Source organism: Antechinus flavipes, chromosome 3 (assembly GCF_016432865.1).
Source record: "Antechinus flavipes isolate AdamAnt ecotype Samford, QLD, Australia chromosome 3, AdamAnt_v2, whole genome shotgun sequence".
Taxonomy (NCBI): domain Eukaryota; kingdom Metazoa; phylum Chordata; class Mammalia; order Dasyuromorphia; family Dasyuridae; genus Antechinus; species Antechinus flavipes.
This window is the reverse complement of record NC_067400.1, coordinates 500,420,413-500,440,554: the sequence shown is the minus strand read 5'-3', so window position 1 is coordinate 500,440,554 and position 20,142 is coordinate 500,420,413. Positions and strand designations below refer to the sequence as shown.

The 20,142-nt window shown below is 31.5% G+C and overlaps 1 protein-coding gene across 8 annotated transcripts in view; it reads right to left on the bottom strand.

Annotated features, from left to right (window-relative positions):
• The window catches only part of GRIA4 (glutamate ionotropic receptor AMPA type subunit 4), a 485,575-nt gene that overhangs the window by 127,476 nt on the left and 337,957 nt on the right, over positions 1–20,142 (bottom strand). The window lies entirely within an intron of this gene.

Below are 20,142 nucleotides of genomic sequence, written 5' to 3'. Positions count from 1 at the left end.
TGTAGTACAACCTTGTGTGTGTGTGTGTGTGTGTGTGTGTGTGTGTAGAATTATAGTTACATATGTATATATACATATATACATATATGTATGTGTATGTTTGTGTTTATACATATAAATATATCTGTGCTTAACTGTAACCTACTTTGGAGAAGCAGAGATGGTGGAAGAAAGGGGGGGAAAAAGAATAAAGTAAAAAGTTCAAAACAGAACCAAAAAAGTATATAAAAAAACAAAGATGGATAGTTCTGAATACAATTTTTTTTATTATATGAGCTTTCATGAAATGGATATTTATTGTTATATATTTTGAATCCTTTCTGATTCTTCTGCACATGAAAATTTTTTTCTTTTTTATATTTTCCTGTTTTTCTATGTGGAATTTAAATTTCAAATAAATACATTTTAAAAAGGAAAAAAAAAACAATTAGCAATTTCCCCATAGACAAAGGAACAAGAGTATTGATGATTTTTATCTTTTTTCTTCCTCCTGGAAGAAATATAGGATATAACTCAACAAAGGGAAAACAAATATTCCAGTGGGAAAGAATTCTGTTATATAAGGTCAGGAAGGAAATGCAAGATATGTTGATTTCATATTTTCGTGGTGAAAAAAACCCCACCTTTATCAAAACAACAACAAAAAAAGACGGGACTAACTTGTTATGGGCCAGAACTCTGAACTTGAAATTAGGGTTCTTACAAGGTGCTGAGTGGAATTAATTAAACAATGCTTATCTAGTTTAGCATGGTGATTAATAGTTCTCTAATTCACTACATGGACTTATTACTTAATTTAGTTCTACAAGATTCACACCTATGTTGATATAATTATAATAGAGTACATAACAGCCAGCAGGGACTGAGAGACAGATTCATTCCTTCGTCCACCTTTGTGGTGGCTGGAGGTTGAAGCACAAGCCCTTCAACTCAGAGAGACATTCTATCTTTGGTCAGGCTCTTGATGGCTATCCTGGGGGATGGAGAGGCTGGGAGACAGACTTGGAGAAGACAAGAGGACTCAAGCTGTCGGAGCCAAGAAGAGAGAGTCATTCCATCTTCATCAGCCTTGTGGTGGCTGGACTGTCCTCCTGCTCGCACCCCACACGGAGACCAAAGTGTGATGGGCCTCAAGAAAGCTAGCCAGGCCCTAGGCAAGGAGACAATAAAGAATTTGGACTTTGGACTTTTAACACCTGGCTATTCTTGTGGTGATTACTTTACTGAAAGGAAAGCTGCTTCAAAGACCTCTAGAATACCAACTGGAACTTTACACTAACACTAACTCAATCATTTTAAAAGCATGCATATTACTATTCAAATAATGCATTAAAAAGAATGTCAAGCAAAAATGTTGATGCTTTAAAAATATTAAAAAAAACTAGGAATCTATATTAATAAGAGCTGATATTTATGTTGCGCTTTAAGGTTATCAATATACTTTGCATACATTACTTATCTGATCCTTACAGTAATCTATTGAGATTACTGTTATATCTCATGCATTTAGGAATGTACTTAGTATTATCTCCGCTTAATATTAAGGGTAAAGGTAAGGTAGAAAAGTATAGGCTAATGCATAGTCAAGAAAAACTATACTTCCTGATCCTTGTGATTTTCTTGACTTTATTTTTTAATTTAGTCTATAGATTCTGGAAAAAAAGGAAATAAAGTACAATCATAAAACAACAATGTTCATCTTCCATAATATGTCAAATCTCTGATGGCAATGAGTGTCAAGCTAGTGAGCATGGGCGGGGAGGGGGAGAAAGGTCAGATTGCTTGGGTAATTAAATTTTTTTTTTTTTTTTTACAATGTGGGAAAGAGAAAGCATCAGAATCCCATAACAGTCATCATGGAGCAATTATAGTAATGGCAGTTTGAACCAGTTGTGAACATTAATTTTTTAATTAAAGAAAATTAAGAAAGTTAATTAGAAAATTAAAAGTGCTCTGTCACTGAACAGTTTCTAACAAGGAAAGTTGATGCAAACTAGGAGGAATCAATCATACAAAGTGAAGGATTGATAGAGGAACTAAGAAATATAGAAGCCAAAAATAGAAACCAACTCAGTACAATGAATATAAATATTACTGATAAAAATTGACAATCGTAATGTCTCCAGTGCTAGAACTTGGAGTTTAAGACCCTTTAAACTGAACTTGGAATAGTCTGTCAAACTTTGGTATTAAAGGGAAGGTCCAGCTAAAGCTGGATGTGGCAGCCTCTCTCTAGATCTGCAGTCAACATTTCACTTCCTGCTTACTCGCACAGGATTAGTGATTTAAAGCTGAGAGAGACCTTAAAGGTCATATAATCTTAGAATCTTTGTTTTTCTTCTGTGAGGGACCTTAGAGGCCTTCTAGCATTAACAAATAGTAGAATTCAAATAGTGTATTTCATTAATAATAAATCTGACAAGAACTAAAAGTGAGACAGGAAAAAAAAGGCAAAAATGACATGGCTTGTAAGAAATTGGAGTCTTGACAAAACCATCATGATAGGACATTCAAATGCAAAATAAAAAACCAAACCTGTTGATTCAGACATGGGCAAGAGCATTTCCAGGTGCTTCTTTTATACTGTTTTCATTTATAAAACAATCCTTCTAGATAAGAGTGGATATATTTTCCTTCAAACTACTATTATTAAATTGTTACAAGTTATATGGAACAGCTAAAGACATGAAATAACATGCTTGGATAGAAATGATTTTGAATATCTTAATTTGATGTTATAACTCAATGGAAAGCTATTTTTCTAGTTATCTCATAGAAGGTAAAGACACAATGCTTTACCTTTTTTTGGGAAGGTACTATTACTGGACATTATATAAATGTTAATGTGCAATAGATCATAAATACTATAATAATTATAATATAGTAAATATTTATAATACTTATGGTATTCAAGATAGGACAAAAAAGAGGCTAATGACTTAGGATATATGACTATTATAGCATAATAAACATAATAAGAATAATTCTTGTAATTACCACAGACATTAATTATAATGGGAAATTAAGCTACAAAATAAGGACAAAACTTTCAAAATGTTAATTTCTAAAACTTTAAAGTCATTTTACTAGTTATAAAGTAGAAGCTATATTTTGCTTTATTGGACAAAGGTCTCACATAAATATTGACTTAGTTGTTATTTTAAATATGATTTTTAGCATCTTCTGAGTGCTTTGTTACTAGAATCTTAAGAGCTCTCACTTCGTATTGCCATTGCGTTTACATGCACAAAGAATAAAGATCAAGGACTTTTGCTGATCCTGACTTCGGCTAATTCTAAAGTATCCATGGTGTTAACGCAGACATCACAAGCACTGATTCAGCAAATTATTATCAAGCAGCTACTGTAAGCAGGCTCTAGTAATACAAAATTAAACAAAATTAATCCTTTACTTTTCATTGGGGTAGGGTATCTCTTGACAAACTTAAGTCATAAATAATATAAGACATGGATCACAGGCCTTTTTTGAAGAAGCCAAAAATGGAAGTAACAGAGTTCCCTACACACAAAGGCAATTAGATGAATTATTTCATGGGTTCCTGGATTATACTGCATTTTGGTACTTAGTATAAGCAGAAGGGGGAAAAAAACTTTAGGAAGATGGTGATATTGAATGAAATTCAGATAATATAATAAAAAAAAATGTGACAAAGAACTTCACCAGATCCTTCAAAACAAGTAACAAAAAACAAGTAACAAAAATTTTGATATCTATGATTTCAATGCAAAGATAAATACAGCTTAAGATAGTAAAAATTATGTTAGAAAATATAGTTCAAGATGGGACATAAGAGACTAGAGACAGGATATTCAGAAGCCGTGTGTGTGTGTGTGTGTGTGTGTGTGTGTGTGTGTGTGTGTGTGTGATAAATATTTTTTGAAAGAGTTGGAACTCACTGAATATGGTGTCTGGAATATCATAAAAATAAAATTGACTAAATCTTAATAACAGGGACTATTAATTACTGATGTGGAAGTCATTCTTGAATGAATTGTCTTTGTGTAGTATATAGCTTATTTCTACATAGCTTTTTACATATTGTGTCTCCCATTAGAGTGTGTAAGCACCTTCAGAGAAAAGACTTTTATATTTCCTTGCATGTCAATATTTAATGCAGTATCTGGCACATAGTAGGAATTAATATTTTTATTCATTGAATTACTAGTTTGAGCAAACATGACAATCACTACCAAATTACAAGAAAGGATGAAATGGAATAAAGGTCCCATGTGCGAGTATAATAGCTCCGACCTAAACTATTCATATAAATTGTTAATGGAAAATGATAAATAGAAAAGTTAAAATCATTGAATTCATCACATCTGACAAAGATTCAGTGCATGTAAAGCAACTATTATTCTGAGGAGACTAATTGCATCAATAAGTTGTTTCAGAAAACAAATGTTTTCTTTTCCTGACCAATGAAGAACCAAGTACAAAATTAGTTTAAAGTGAAAATTCATTAATAAAACAAAACAAAAGAGGGAAACTGGAGATTCTGTATTGTCTCAAAAAATGTCAAAAAGTGCTCCAGGAGAAAATGAGTCTGCATAAATATTTATGTGAGATCCCAGTGAACCAGATCATTTGAGGAACATGTAGAGATGAAATTATATGGAAAATTACAAAGAGAATTAGAAATTGAAAATTTCTATAATCTTCATTGCTGAAACTGGAATCACCACATTTGGCTACTCACACATTGATACTTGATATATAATCTGAGGTAGTGGAAATAAAACATAAGAATATGAATAGATTTACAAAAGTAAATAGGTCAGACCAGGTACATATGGAAAATATTCATGTAGGTGATGACAGAGTTTTGAAAATGTTATGGGATCAATATTTTTTAAAATATCTCTTAGAAAGTTAGTAAAATATTGAAAAAATCATTGATGTCAAAGTATATTTTGACTTAGTTTTGAAGATAGTCACTTATTCATAGACACTCTCTACATCCTCATCTCCTAATACAGATTTTGTAAAAACAAAACAAAACAAAACAATAACAAAAACCCACTAATTGCATTCATTATGATTTATGTTTTACAATAGATCTACAATGGTCAATTAAAATAGAATATATTCTTTTGAAAAAAATGACAGTAGTTTTGAGTACAACATGGTGAAATGACCATATGTTCCACAAAGTTATATTACTTGATGCTTTTATTTTTCTGATGTAACCAATTCCAACAAATTCTTTATTTGCTTCTTTCATTTAGGAACTGAATTTTCCTTTTCATGCAGATACATTTTCTTTATGTATTCTGCTTTCCATCATAACAAAAATATCCATGTAGCTACTATCATAGGATGCCAACTTATTGGTTAGTGGACAAAGTTAAAAGAAATCAAAGGGGAAAAAACTGAAATAATCTCTTCTATTAGCGAACTTAGATTCTATTATTGAGACAACATATGCAGATGACTGCAGAGAGGAGTAGGGGACAGAATCTTCAGGAGTTGCCTATTAGTCAAAAACCAGCAGATAGCTGGTCAGATTGTACTATTACAGCCTCAGATTTAGAGCTGGAGTCTGAAAACAGATCATCTATACTGACCTAGAGCACCCTTACTATTTCTGTCTTTGAGAATGAGAGGGTCATGCACTTAAGTGAATAAGCCAAGAAAGAACAAAAAAACAGCTCTGAGTATTCCTAGACAAGTAGGATAATTTAGAAGACTTCTCTAATTTTCCATATGTATGTATAAACATATGTGTACATATATATGTGCACATTGTACTTATTGTGAACCTATGATTCTATCTCCTGATCCATCTGTCCTTCCATTTCTGGTTAAATCCATTGAGAAATCTACCAGGGGAGTTTATTCTTCCTTTTCTCTCACTCTCTCCTGAGTTCTCTACGATGTGACTTCTGGCCTTATCATCCAACTGAAACTTTTCTCTCCAAGGTCACCAGCAATCACTTAATGGCTAAATACAATGGCTTTTTTTCAACTCAAATGCTTCTTGATCATTTCCCCTTGGCTGTCAGCCACATCTGAAATGCCCCCTTCACCACTTCCTGCCTTCCTTGAAGTCCCAGCTGAAGTCCCATCTTCTTAAAGCTTTTTCCAATCCATAATTCAGTGCTGTCCCTCTATTATCTCCAATTTCATACCAAGTGACTATATACACAATCCAAACTTTACTGTGCTAAGCTAAGCATTGGGGATATAATGATAATAAATTGGGGAAATAATAATAAAAAAGAAGCAATTTCTACTTGATTATAAAAGAGGATACATATACACATACCGATAAATAGATACACAATATAATATACATGATAGATAGAACATATATATCTATATTATAAAATAAAAATTACCTAAAAACATAGTATTCAGGGAAGAAAGATCCTAGTAGTTAGGAATCAGGGAATGCTTAGTGAATAAGATAATGCTTGAACTGAGTTTTGAAGGAAGTGAGCAATTGTATGAGGAAAAGGTTAATCAAGAATCATTTCCACAACACATTGTAATGATGCATCCTTACAGAAGCTTGGAAGAAGTTTTGCTAATAAGTGGTTTAAAAAGAAAGTAATTTCTGGGAACTGCATATAAATTCACATTAAAATTTTAATTTTTTCCAGAATGTTAACAAATGAAAAATCCACAAATTAGCTGGATTCATTAAATATAATTTCCATTATTTATATAATATATAAAACATAATTTCTACTATTTCTATTAATTGCTAATAATTTAGATAATGTAAGAAAAATTATTCTAGCTATATGAAGTTTAAAAATGGCTTTCAATTCCTATTCATAACAAAAGATTTAAAATGATTACTTAACCGATAAGTTGCAAATATAGTAGATTGATAACTACTCTCAGATTCATTAAGACCTGGGTTTAAGTTCTGTTTCTGATATATATATATATATATATATATAATATATATATATATATATATAATATATATATATATATAAATATATAAATATACATATATATATTAGTCATGTGATGAAGCAGGTCATTTAATCGCTTAATGACACAGGCAACATTCTAAGAGTAAAATAAAACATAAGTAATAAAAGGAATAGTATTGGAATGCAGTTGTTTAGAAGCTACCTTACTTTTGTGTTAAAGATGATTATTTAGAAGAATAAAAGTGTGTGTGTGTGTGTGTGTGTGTGTGTGTGTGTATGTGTGTGTATTGCATTGATAATAGTTTCCTTTGCCAATGAAATAAGAAGCCTAACCTTCCCTGTGTCAACCATACCCACAACAAACATAAACTCTTAAATTTTGAATAGTAATTTTAGTGAAGATGTTTTTAAAATAGCTCTTATACAGTATAATAGTAACAGCTACAAAATGTCACAATGACAATTATTCAAAATTCTGAAACCATGAATTGTCCTTGTACATTTTAAGCATCAATATTTATTCTTGATTGAATGTTATGTTCTTTTTCATAAATGGTAAAATTCTTCTCATGACATTCTCCCATTAAGTAATGTAGAATTTCAAAGGTGGAAGAGTCCTATCAATTTATTATCATCTATTCATCTCTTCTCATTTTACAATATGAAGAAAATGAGACTCGAAGAAATTAAATGATTTGTTTAACATCACGGTGGCAAGTGACAGCAAGGATTAGAATCTAGTTCTCCTCAAGTTAAGAAGTCTATTAATATTAATAACTATAATAATAACAACAAAAGTCTATTATTTTATTCTTCTGTATAATAATTTATATAACATTAAATATAAAAGAATAATAATACTATGGTGACTTGTTCCCAGTACTTTTCTCTCTTGAAACCCCTTTAAAGAGGTGAAAACAAGAGGATAATAATAAAAAATCAAAAGCAAATCATCATAGTTATGCAGTATTATACAGCTCACAAAGCATTTTATTCATTAAAGCTCAATGAAATAGAAAAAACAAGTATTACAATCTTAATTTTTTAGAAAAAGAAAAAGGTCCATATTTCTTGGCCCATCTTGTCTGCATTCTTGTCACTATATCTACCAGTAATTATGGAATACCATATTATACACTAGTTAATTTTCTCACAATTCAGATAGGTAATTTCCTAAAACAAAAAATTTAGAGAATGTTACTACTTGCATTATGTTTAAGTAGTGTGTGTGTTAGCAGATTCAAGTCTTAATTAACATTGAATTATTTTTAAAATCTAGCAGCAACAAAATTTTAATGGATACCAAAAACTTGGGGATAAGAAAATGAAAAGCTCAATAGCAGTTTGAAAGAATTTAGTAGAAATGCATATTTTTCCTCAAGTTACTGCATAAATGGTATACAATCCAGGCTAGCTTTCTGGAGGTCTCAGGATCAGCCAGAGTCAGGATAAGTAAAAATCCTTGGTCTTTAGGGGAAGAAGTAAAGGAGACAAACTGCCACAGGATTGCCACCAACCTCTCTCCTCCTCCTCTTTGTGGAAAAGTGAGTCTGGCTTGTCTTACCACACCCTCTAATCCTTCCTATTATCTGTATACACCAAATATTGAGCCAGCACAGAACAGTGAGAAGGGCCTTTTTTCCAACATATGCTAATAGAATCATTGTCCAATAGGTAATTAGCCTTAAGTGCTTGGTTGTCTGATTCAAGCACACCTTTTAAAAGTTTCAGACCTTTACAAAATGACCCTTAGGAAAAATAATAAAACAAAGCATAAAAAATATAAAAGGAACCGTATTGGGATACAGGTATTTAAAAGCAACCTTGTGATTCAGGTCAGTACCAATGGTCTTGTGATGAAGACAGTCATCTGTACCCAGAGAAAGGACTGTGGAGACCGAGTGTGGATCGCAACATAGTATTTTCACTCTTTTTATTATTTGCTTCCATTTTGTTTTCTTTTTCATTTTTTTCCTTTTTGACTTGTGTGGCATGATACTTGTGGAAATATATATAAAAGAACTGCATATCATAGACTTGCCATCCAGGGGAGGCAGTGCAGGGAAGGGAAGAAAAAAAAAATTTGGAACACAAAGTTTTGCAAGGATGAATGTTGAAAATTATCTATGCATATGTTTTGAAAATAAAAAGCTTTAATAATAAAAATAATAAAAGAATCAACCTTAATTTGCATTTAAAGATGGCTATTAAGAAGAATAAAATGTTTTTTCTCCTTATTTGTATTTCTTTTATAAAAAAAAGATTAAGATGATGAGCAGAAAGGAAAGTTGAACAAATGAAGTTCAACATAACAGTAAAAATTTGGTAAATGTCAATTGTATGTGAGAACATACTAATAATTTTTTTTTATTTAAACAAATGTACCTTCCAACTTCTGGTTGAGCATGTAATAAGCCTAGCAAAAGTGATTTTGGTAGAGTTGGGAGGTGGTAGTCTGTTATGGACTATCCCTTTTATCTAGGATGCAAACAATGGGCTAAAGTAAAATAATCTGGATATTATTTTAAAGTAGATAAAATACTCTCTACTATCTTATTAGAAAGAAGAAAATTCTAAATGAACAAATCAATATAATTAATTAATTTTTCTTTTAACATTTTTATTTAAATTCTTAAGTCAGTAGAGAGACAGTTTTTCTTCTCGCCTAAGTACCAGCACTAATCTCATGGAATTCCCAGGGAGACAGTAAAAAGTCTTCTTCCATATCTATGTTATGAGCAAGATGTGGGAGAAAGTTAGAGGGCCATTATGATTCTGATAATACTACCTCTCTTTTATTATTATTATTATTATTAAGGCTGAGGATACAAAAATTGTTGGGTTTTTGTTTTGTTTTGTTTTTAGGATTACATAATTTACATGTAAAGCAACTCTATTATTTCCTCTGCTGCATCCCCCAGATTTGTCTGGATTTCTATTAAATTGCTCCTTTGTGGAGCTGAATAATGTTCATAGAGATAAATAACTCTTTGTAACAACACATTATGTAATATTTGGAATGACAACTAAAACAAAACAAACTCAACAAAATACAAAAGGTATAATCAGAATCCTAAATATGCACTCTTGAACTTTTGAGATGCTTGCTTCCAACATATTTACATTGCCCATCACCTTTACCATTCCAGTTTATAAATCCTGAATCAAGTGGGGAAAAAAGCCATACTAATCTTATCTCTTTGAAGAAAGGCAATTGTTATATCAAACTCTTTGACCCTCCTTAAAATCCCCCCCAAACAAAAAACAAACAAAAATTCACAAATAGTTCATTTAAAAACATTTATGGTGTACAGCAGAAGGTCTAGATTCACCACTCCTGCTTGCTAATCCCCATGAAAAAAAGAGGTCAAGATAGAGCCTGTAGCCTAGAGTATTTGTGATCAGATTGGACAATGATCTTGATTTTTGTTTTTGCATTGGGGGTTAATTGTAACTTCTGTATCCTATCAGTAATGCATAAGTACATAGCAGTACCACCAGACCATACAGTTTTATCATACAAATCTTTATGGATGTCTACATCACTTTATGATTGAGTTGAAATTACTTTAATGGATTCCATAAGATTCCATACCCAAGAAAGATGGATTGAAGAGAATTTCTGAGCATCACCTGGTTTTGGATATACTACATACCACAAATTATGCTGGCTGCCAGATTACAATCTATTGGTCAGTGATAAAGTTTCTGAGACAATAATGAGGTGCATACCAAACTAAACCATAAAATTCAATAGGTATATACTAGACTACTCCTCAATTCTACATCTAGCCTCTAAGCCATAAAATGAACATATCAGTGACAGGAAGCACCTGATCTCTCTCTTTCCTATCAGTTTGTCTTTGCTAAATTCTTAATTTAGCCCACTTCAAATGGAGTTACAATTATAATAAACTTTGCCCTTTTACTTGGAAATGGGTTCAAGCCTGCAAATTCTTCTTTCTTCTTTCTTCTTCTTCTTCTTCTTTCTTCTTCTTCTTCTTCTTCTTCTTCTTCTTCTTCTTCTTCTTCTTCTTCTTCTTCTTCTTCTTCTTCTTCTTCTTTTCTTCTTTTCTTCTTCTTCTTCCTTGAATTCTTTTATTTCAAAAGTGTATAAAACTATAGAAACTACTAAAAAATTTCAAAAGCCTCATTTAAAATGCTTAAACTAGAAACTTTTTTGCAAAATAGGACACTGTTATATCCTGTATTTTGTTCAATGTGATGTGCACCAAAATATCTTTTCCCAGTGGTAAATGGGAAATTGTCTCATGAAAATTTTTTGTTAGTGAAGATTATTTAAATTGTCAAGGCTAATTAACTTGAAACTTATATCAGACTAGAACAATATGAACACAAATACAAAGAATTTTAACTTCAAGAGATTACACTTTAAACTCATCCTGATCCTTGTACAATGCTTCTTATGGAAATGTTTAGCCAAAACAAAAAAGTGATGTGATTGAAATGGCCCAAATGCAATCAATATTTATTGGTATTAATTATTATAAAGATAATCTAACAAATTATTAGTGATATCAGGGTAAGTATAAATAAAAGCGTTAATTTATTGATCATTTTCCAATCTTATATACTATTATCAACCTACAGTTATGTTGCTATTATTGCTATAATAAATTCTATTGTGAAATGCTAGATTGATTGGTGCTTTTTTGTCTTTTTAGATTTAAAACTTGCCCAAATTATTTTATTCTGGTACTACATGGAAGGAATGGATGAATACAATAAAGATAAATGTACATTTCTATAAGTCATAGGAAAAAAAATTAAAATTATGCCAATACATGATAAATGTTTTCTTTGACTAATTAAAAAATCAACTACATACAATTTTGGCGTTTTATTCACACTGCATTATATTGTTTAAAAATTTGATCTGCACAGTTCAAAATGATACTTTAAATATATACCCATGCAAACACAAAAGAAATCTAGAAACTTTTATAAGTTACTTGTGGAAGGAGATACCACACATATTCTGTAATTTGAGACCCCAAAACTGGCAGAGAAATTTCTCTCAAATAAAATAAATTTCTTTTTAAATGAATAAAATTTTCCACTTGCAAATTCTAAGTTTACAAGATTCCATTTTAAATTATAAAACTTATTTGAATGATGGAGTGGAATTGTAACAAAAGACATAACAGGATAATTATGGTCAATAGGCATAAAACTATTGCCTGTTCTTGTTTTAAAAACATCTTTAAAAGAACATACCAATTGAAACTATTTTACAAATTTCTAATGATAATTCCTGGCTAATTCCTCAGGGTTAGAAGCTTGAAAATTCTTTTGAAAAACCTTGTGACATTAATCTGAAAGCCCAACTTTTTGGGGTCTCTTTTAGACCTCAACATATATAATATAGCTTCTGGTTAATGTCAGGCATGCTTCCCCTTTCAGCTGTAGTACTGAAATTGTATCCTCTCTTGGTGAGAATCTTCATGAGGCAGTCTGTCAGATCACAGCCAGCCAGATTCAGGTGGAGGATGGCTTAGGGAAGGCCATATACTTTATAGAAGGGCGTAATGTGGATCATACCATCACTGGAGTCCATCATGATACCAGTGGTACAATGAGAGGATAACAGATTGGATGGCAGTGTGCATGCTTGGGGTCCTGAAGGTCTCAAACATAATCTGTGTCATTTTTTCTCTGTTACCTTTGGACTTCAGAGGGGATCTGTGAGTAACACAAGATGTTCTTTAGAGGATACACAGAATTCATTGTATAAAGTTTAATGGCAGATCTTTTCTATGTCATTACTGTTGGTAACAATACTATGTTCAATGGGATACTTCAATGTCAGAATAGCTTTCTGGTTCTGGACCTCAACCCCCACATAGCTAAGTTTTGTTTTGTTTTTTACCTATATCTACCATCACACCTTGATATCATAAGGACCCCAAAATGGAAAGGAAAACAGTCTGAATGACATTATCTCCAGCAAATCCCAGAGTCACATAAAAAAAATTATCCTAAAAGTAGGCTAATTACTTGGACTAGCTAGCTCTCTATGGAAATTAACATTTATGAATAACATTCAGAACTTTGCTTATGTAGGTTGTATTCAATAATGCTATTCTGAGAATTTCCTTTTCTTTCTGATTATGGATTATTATTATAATAAAGGAGGTACCTAATAAAAAAAGAGAAAATAGGAACAAAGTAGAAGTAAACTCAAGTAAATATGGGACCAATGGAGAAAAATATGTGAAATTGACTCCTATTTTAGAGCTTTTTTACATCCTTCAGACCACTTGACAAAAAATGTGGTAAATGGTGAGTATTCAAGAGATATCAAGATTAATTTATTGAAGTGAGAAAAGAGCCCTTCAGAGCTCTATTAAATTCCATAAAACCCCTGATGCAAGGTATACTTTCTCTGAGTCTATCATTCTAAAATTTTTCTCCTATTCACTGTCAAATTTATAGGAAGAGTAAATTTAGTCATTGCTTCTACTTTTTACTCATTCATTACAATCCATTTTTCTTATCTACTTTATGAACTCTGTTCCATTTTAGGTCTGTAATACACTTGATGTTTCCATATCCTTTTTGAGTCTTTGGGTAAGTGTATATAAAGCAGTCCCCAAACCTTAGAGTTTTTATTATTTCTCCTCCTTTCTTCCTTACTTCTGATCTGTTGAAAAGTTGCCATTAACGCTAACTTCACAATATTATTTGCATTTATCCTCTGCTTTATTTTCCTGCTATGTTCTGGCAGCATGGTTGAGAGAGGGCCTTGGAGCTAGGAGAAACTAGATTCAAGTTCTGCTTCTGAAACATATTGACTGTATGACTCTACCCTAGTCATTTAACTTCTTAATGTTAATCTGTTCTAGGCAAGTGTCTAAGATTAAAAGAAGCTTTGGCCTGCAATGATTGGGGGAGAATTTCCTTATCTGAGAGTTGCCTGCATCAATGAAATCATAGATCCAATTTCTATCATTATAATTGCCACTTGTTTTGATTATGGAAGTAACCTACTAACTTATCTTCATCATTCATAGTGCTGTTCTTAATGTGCAATTCTAAATAATTTTGTGCTGAAAACCTTGATTTACTCTAATATCTAGAACCTTCTAAAATCCCAAAGTCCTCCAAACCTACCTTTCCAGTGTAATTTTACACCACTTCCCTTTCTCAACTCCATAGTCTAGTCGTTGGATTATTAATAGTCTTATTTTCATATTTCCCTCTGATGACTCAATTTATTTATACATACCATTTCCCGTGTCTACAATATTTCCCTCTAATCTCTGCATGTTGAGGTTTCTCTCTTACATCAAGAACTAGATGCCACTTCTTCCATTATGTACCAAAAGAGATACAGTAAGTGAACTTCTCATTAATCAGAAATGAATTCTCTCTCTTCAAATTTCTCACAGCACTTTGATTTATTTCTACTTACCATGTTCTGAACCTATCATAATTATGTACATTGATATATTAGTCCCCCTTTTTATTAGATGATAAACTTATTAAGACATAGTTTTTTATTTCTTATTTATACTACTACAATATTATATACATATGAGGTTCTTAATATATACTTGATAAATGGAGATTTGGACTGTCTTTTTTTTTTTTTCTTTCTCAGTTATAACTTTATGAATTGTCCATTCTACATACTTTCTAGTCATTGCCAATAGAGAAACTCACCTAAATGACTAAATCACATATTAAAACTGACTTAATAAAACAAATAAAACAAAACAATAAAACAAATTTAAAAAATATATATATCAACATGTGTTTCTTCTATTAGTCTTAGAATATTTGTTCTAGAACCAACTTTACAGATGATTGAATCCAACTCACTATGTTACAGATGAGTATACATGGTCAAATGACAAACCAAACCATCATTTTGCCAGGAATCTAAATACCATGCCAACAATTTTGACATTTGCTAAAATTATGAATTAATTTGTTATGAAATAAGGAAAGGTTCTTTATGGCCCCTTCTAACTAAAAAAAATCTGTGATTCTAACTAAATTGGGTGATTAGTTTCTTTGGGTATTATAACAGAACATTGTGTTTGTGAGGGAAAGACCAGGAGAGAAATTATTTCTGAAAATCACATACCTATGAGAAGAGAAAAGAGTTATCAAATAAAATTTCATGATCTTATATTTAGAGTTGAAAGCAGTTTAGACATTGATCCTGTGGTCCAAATCCTTCAAAGCAGAGTAAGAATTTGAGTATACAGTTGATGACTCCAAATGCAGTACTCCTAATCCCCAGTTAAGTACAGTGATAAAAAACAATGCACTAGAAAAATATGCATTTAGCTTTCAGCATTTATTGACCTTTTTAATGTAGTTGTCATTGAAGTATCTTCATTAATTGCAATACTGTCAGTGATTCCATATAGAACATAAAGCTTTCTTTTCTTTTTTCTTAATCCTTTATATTTCATTTAGGTGTAATGAGTAAATTCAAAATTGAAAAAAAATATGGACTCATAACATCTTAATATAATTTTTTTTCATCTGAGCATATATCAAAGTATGAAAACTGATGTGTTAGCACTAGCTAGAGTAGAATGCTTAAGTAACTTAAGTTTTCTCTTTTTGTTTCCTCACATGTAAATTAGGGATAATAGTCTCTATAGAGACTAGGTAATTTGGAAGATGAAATACTGTGAGACATATCAAATACTTTTCAAGTAAAAGACCACAGACCTGGAGTCACAGGGTCTTAGTTTGAATTCCAGCTCTGCAAATATGACCTGGGCAGTATTTTTAACCTCTCTTAATCAGGTGTAAAAGGAAGGAGGTTTGCGAAGACCCATGCCAGTCCTAGATTTATGATTCTGTACCATAGATTTGACACACAGATCAGATACACAGCTAGGTATTTGAACGTGGGTGTATCACTGTTTCATAAGCAACTCTCTAATACTAAATTAAAGAGCCAAACTACATTAATAGAGGGAATTTCTACATTAATAGTTTTACACAGTAATGAAATCTTAGGAATTGATTTAAACAAAACTATAATAAAATATATTTTTATTTGGGAATGAGTTTTCTAGAAAAAAGAATTTCTTATAAAGAAATAAAATGCTCTATTGTTAACTTTGCAATTTAATTAAGTTAAATCTCTTTTTGTAAGTCTATTAAGGCAGCTAAGGTGGCACAATAGAATTCTGGGTTTGGAATCAGGAAGACTCAGCTTCCTGAGTTCAAATGTGGCCTCAGATACTAGCTGTGTGTACTTAACCGGATTTACCTCATTTATAAAATGACCTAGAGAAGGAAATTTCCAATCACTTCATTTTCTTTGCCAAGAAAAGTTCAAATGAGGTCATAAAGAGTTGGATGTGACAAAAATAACCAAACAACAAATTTACCTCAAGTTCTACTTTTTTAAAAGTTTTTTTTTTGTTGTTGTTGTTCTCAAAGAAAGAATAAAGACATATAGCACAAAATTTGTGCTTTTTTGAAGCTTCTTAATGAATATGCATTACATGGAAATGGATAAGAATTTATTTGTACATGGCATAAACATAATTTAGAAAAATGGACAGCAGATGAGGTATATCTCTGAGCTTAGTTGTTCATTAACATATTTTGAGAGAAAATTGCAAGAGCTGTTTCCATTATGTTTTTGCAAATTGGTATAAATTAAAATGTCAGTTAACTAATTATTGACAGTATATAGCAATAACGTGAAAGTCTTCATCTGACCAGAAGTGTGCTAATATATCACTTCACCCTGCCTGTACCAAAAAAGTAAGCATTGTTTACAGGTTTTACCATGGGCATTCTGTGATTTAATATTTAGCTTTTTAAATATTTAGTAAGGATTATACTATATTCGTTATTGCTTATCCTCTAAACTAGATTATTCTTTAATAAAGAAAGAGGAATAGGGGACACAGGGAAGCATATGATGTAGATAAGGTCAAAGAACAATATGAGTCAAAGGCAGAATTGCAAGTAGTTAATCTATTTTCAGCTTATCTGAATAAATAAAAATAAAACCAGAAATGACACCAAATAATTTAGTTGAGAGGTAGTAAATACAATAGTTATTTGTTTACTAGGGGGAAGTGGTTGTGTATAGGGAAGTAGACTTGTCATCCTTGTTAGAATAGTAAAAGAAAACCTTGTTGTGTAGACCTTAAGGTGGGCAAAATATTCATTATAAGCCACTGAAAGGTCATTATGTTCTCACAGAAATAATGGCTCTTGAAACCATTTAGGAGATTTTTGTGTGAGAGGCATCCTAGGGGATAAAAGTCTATTATCACTATAATTATTATTATGTAGATATCAGGAAAAAAGGGGAAAAAAACGGAACTCATTAGGAAATACACAAGTTCTATTCTAAGTTGAATTCCTGGGATCTTTATTTTTTTGGGGGGAGCATAAGGACATGGAAATAAAAATTCATATTTCCAAGCACTTTAACAAGAAGCTTATTTAAGAGTTACATAGAGAGCTTATCCAGAGCACTCAAATATTCTGTTTTTCTCCTTAAAAACTAGCTGAGCCTTTGAAATGGGTCAGTGTTTTTTAGAAACTAAATCACCTACTCTGTCATGTGTCTTTTAAATAGGCATTAATCGGAGGCATCTTTTGGAGTTTACTCTGTCCTCAACAATAGAGTCTTGGGAATCAAGCCACCTTGGGGATTAGTCGTCCAACGGGATTTAATATGAATTATATACATGCCTTAGTTACTCAAACCTTAGTGCAGTTGGGTTAGAAGGGAACTAGAAATAATTCATCTGGAGGTTGTGTGTGTCCTAATAAAGCAACCAAAGAACAAAGCCTTTCTCTTGATCTTCCAAAATTCTAAATCTAAACTCAGAATCTAAATCTAAACTACAGTCAATGAATCACACAAAAATGGATTGTTTGTCCTAAAATATCAGAGAAGCATTAATGGAATAGTAGATAGATAGCCTGTCTTCAAACTCAGAAAGATTTGGATTCAAGTCCTGCCTCTGATACATAATATTTGGTTGTACTAGACAGTCACTTAATTTTGTAATTCCATGAGCAACTATCTATGGATGCAGATTGTGGATGTGCATTGGCAGACAATGCTTCATTATTAGGGAGCTTACTATCCCAGTGACATATAGGTCCATTTAAAAATTTTTTGAAAGAATCTCTGAGAGGAAGGGACCTACATGTACAAAAATGTTTGTGGCAGCCCTCTTTGTAGTGGCAAGAAACTAGAAACTGAGTGGATGCCCATCAATTGAACAATGGTATATGAATGCTGTAAAATATTATTATTCTGTAAGAAACAACCAGCAGGATGATTTCAGAGAAGATTGGAGAGACCTACATGAACTGATGTTAAGTGAAATGAGCAGAACCAGGAGATCACCATACACAGTAACAAGACTGTGACAATCAATTCTGATGGACATGGCTCTCTTCAGCAATGAGATGATTCAAACCAATTCTACTTGTTCAGCGATGAAGAGAGCCATCTACACCCAGAGAGAGAATCATGGGAACAGTATGGAATACAATTAGCATTCTCATTCTCTCTGTTATTTGCTTGCATTTTATTTTCTTTCTCAGTTTTTCTTTTTCTTCCTTCCTGATCTGATTTTTCTTGTGCAACAAGATAACTGTATAAATATGTATACATATATTGGATTTAACATGTATTTAAACATATTTAACATGTATTAGACTACCCAGCAGCTAGGAGAGGGGTGGGAGGGAAGGAGGGGAAAATTTGAAACAAAAGTCTTTGAAAGGGTCAATTTTGGAAAAAATATCCATGCGTATGTTTTGTAAATAAAAAAACTTTAATTAAAAAGAAACAATCTCTGAGGAGAAATAGAATGAAGGTCAATAATTCTTGATTTTTTTGGAGTATATTCAAGAACATGAAAGACATATATATTATTGGGAGTCCTAGGTTCATCTATAGTATTTGGTTTAAATAAAAGCACCATTTGCTATATATAGAATTATATTTAAATTATTTGAAGAAATAAAGAAAAAGAAGTTTAAAGACACAACAGTTTGAGAACAGTTCAAAAGCCAATGACATGTATTTACACTCAACTTTGACATATTCTTTATTTTATTTTTTTTATAACTTTTTATTGATAGAACCCATGCCAGGTAATGACATATTCTTTAAATAGCTGACAGCTATTGAGAATTTTTCAAGATGAGAAATTGGGATTGTTTATTTGCTTATATTTTGTACTTGCCAATATATATACATACTTTCCTAAAATGATTGTTATCATGTGAACATCCTATTGTCTCCTTTTATAAAGTCACATCTAGATTGGCAATGATTATAAAATAGCAGCTTATCTCTCCCCCCCCCCACTTTCTATGTTTACAAGTGCCATATCATTTAAAGAAAGAAACATCAAAAAGTTGAAAATGACCCTGTGGGTCATTTAATACAATGCCTCTCTTAGCTATCTTTGAAGGTTTTCCCTTTCAAAAAGAAAGGCAAAAAGGAGAGAAAGAATGAAAGAAGAAAGAGAAAAAAGGGTGATTTTTCACAACATATGGCTACAGTTTATCATATATACATATCACCCTAAAACTTTTCTGCAAATATGTTAATATAACAAATTAAAATTTATAATTATATGTGTGAGACTGTAAATAGCAAATAAAAAAATCTTGTTTATATATATAGTTGCTTCTTAAACTTTTCCCACTCATGATCTCTTACTTCTGCCCCCTGAGAAATTTTTAAGCAACTCTGATATATAGGTATAAAAAATAGGCATACAAATGAAACATTTATTGATAATAAACAGTAATTTCTCAACCTCCACATTCAGTTATGAGAGCCCATATGTAAATACATGTTATTGTCTTTTACATGTGTATACATGTTATTGAACTGTTCTCAAACGCTTGTGTTTTTGGTCTGCAGCTATGTACAAAACAATGGGGTCCACAATGACAGTTTAAGAAGCTGTGGAATTTGAGTTAACCTATCTTGGGTAGATATAACTAAGCAAGTATTTTTTAGACCACTAGATGGCATGAATTCACTATAATCATGATGCAATAGTAATAATAACTATATCCAAAAATAGACTTTTAAAATATTATATCCAGAATTAAAGCAAAACACATCTATATGTTTGATGATGTTTTCCTATAACATAATACAATGACTGTTTTATTTTTCCTGCCTACTTCAAATAAAATGTAGAAATATTTTCATGTGCTTTATGAAGGAATTCTT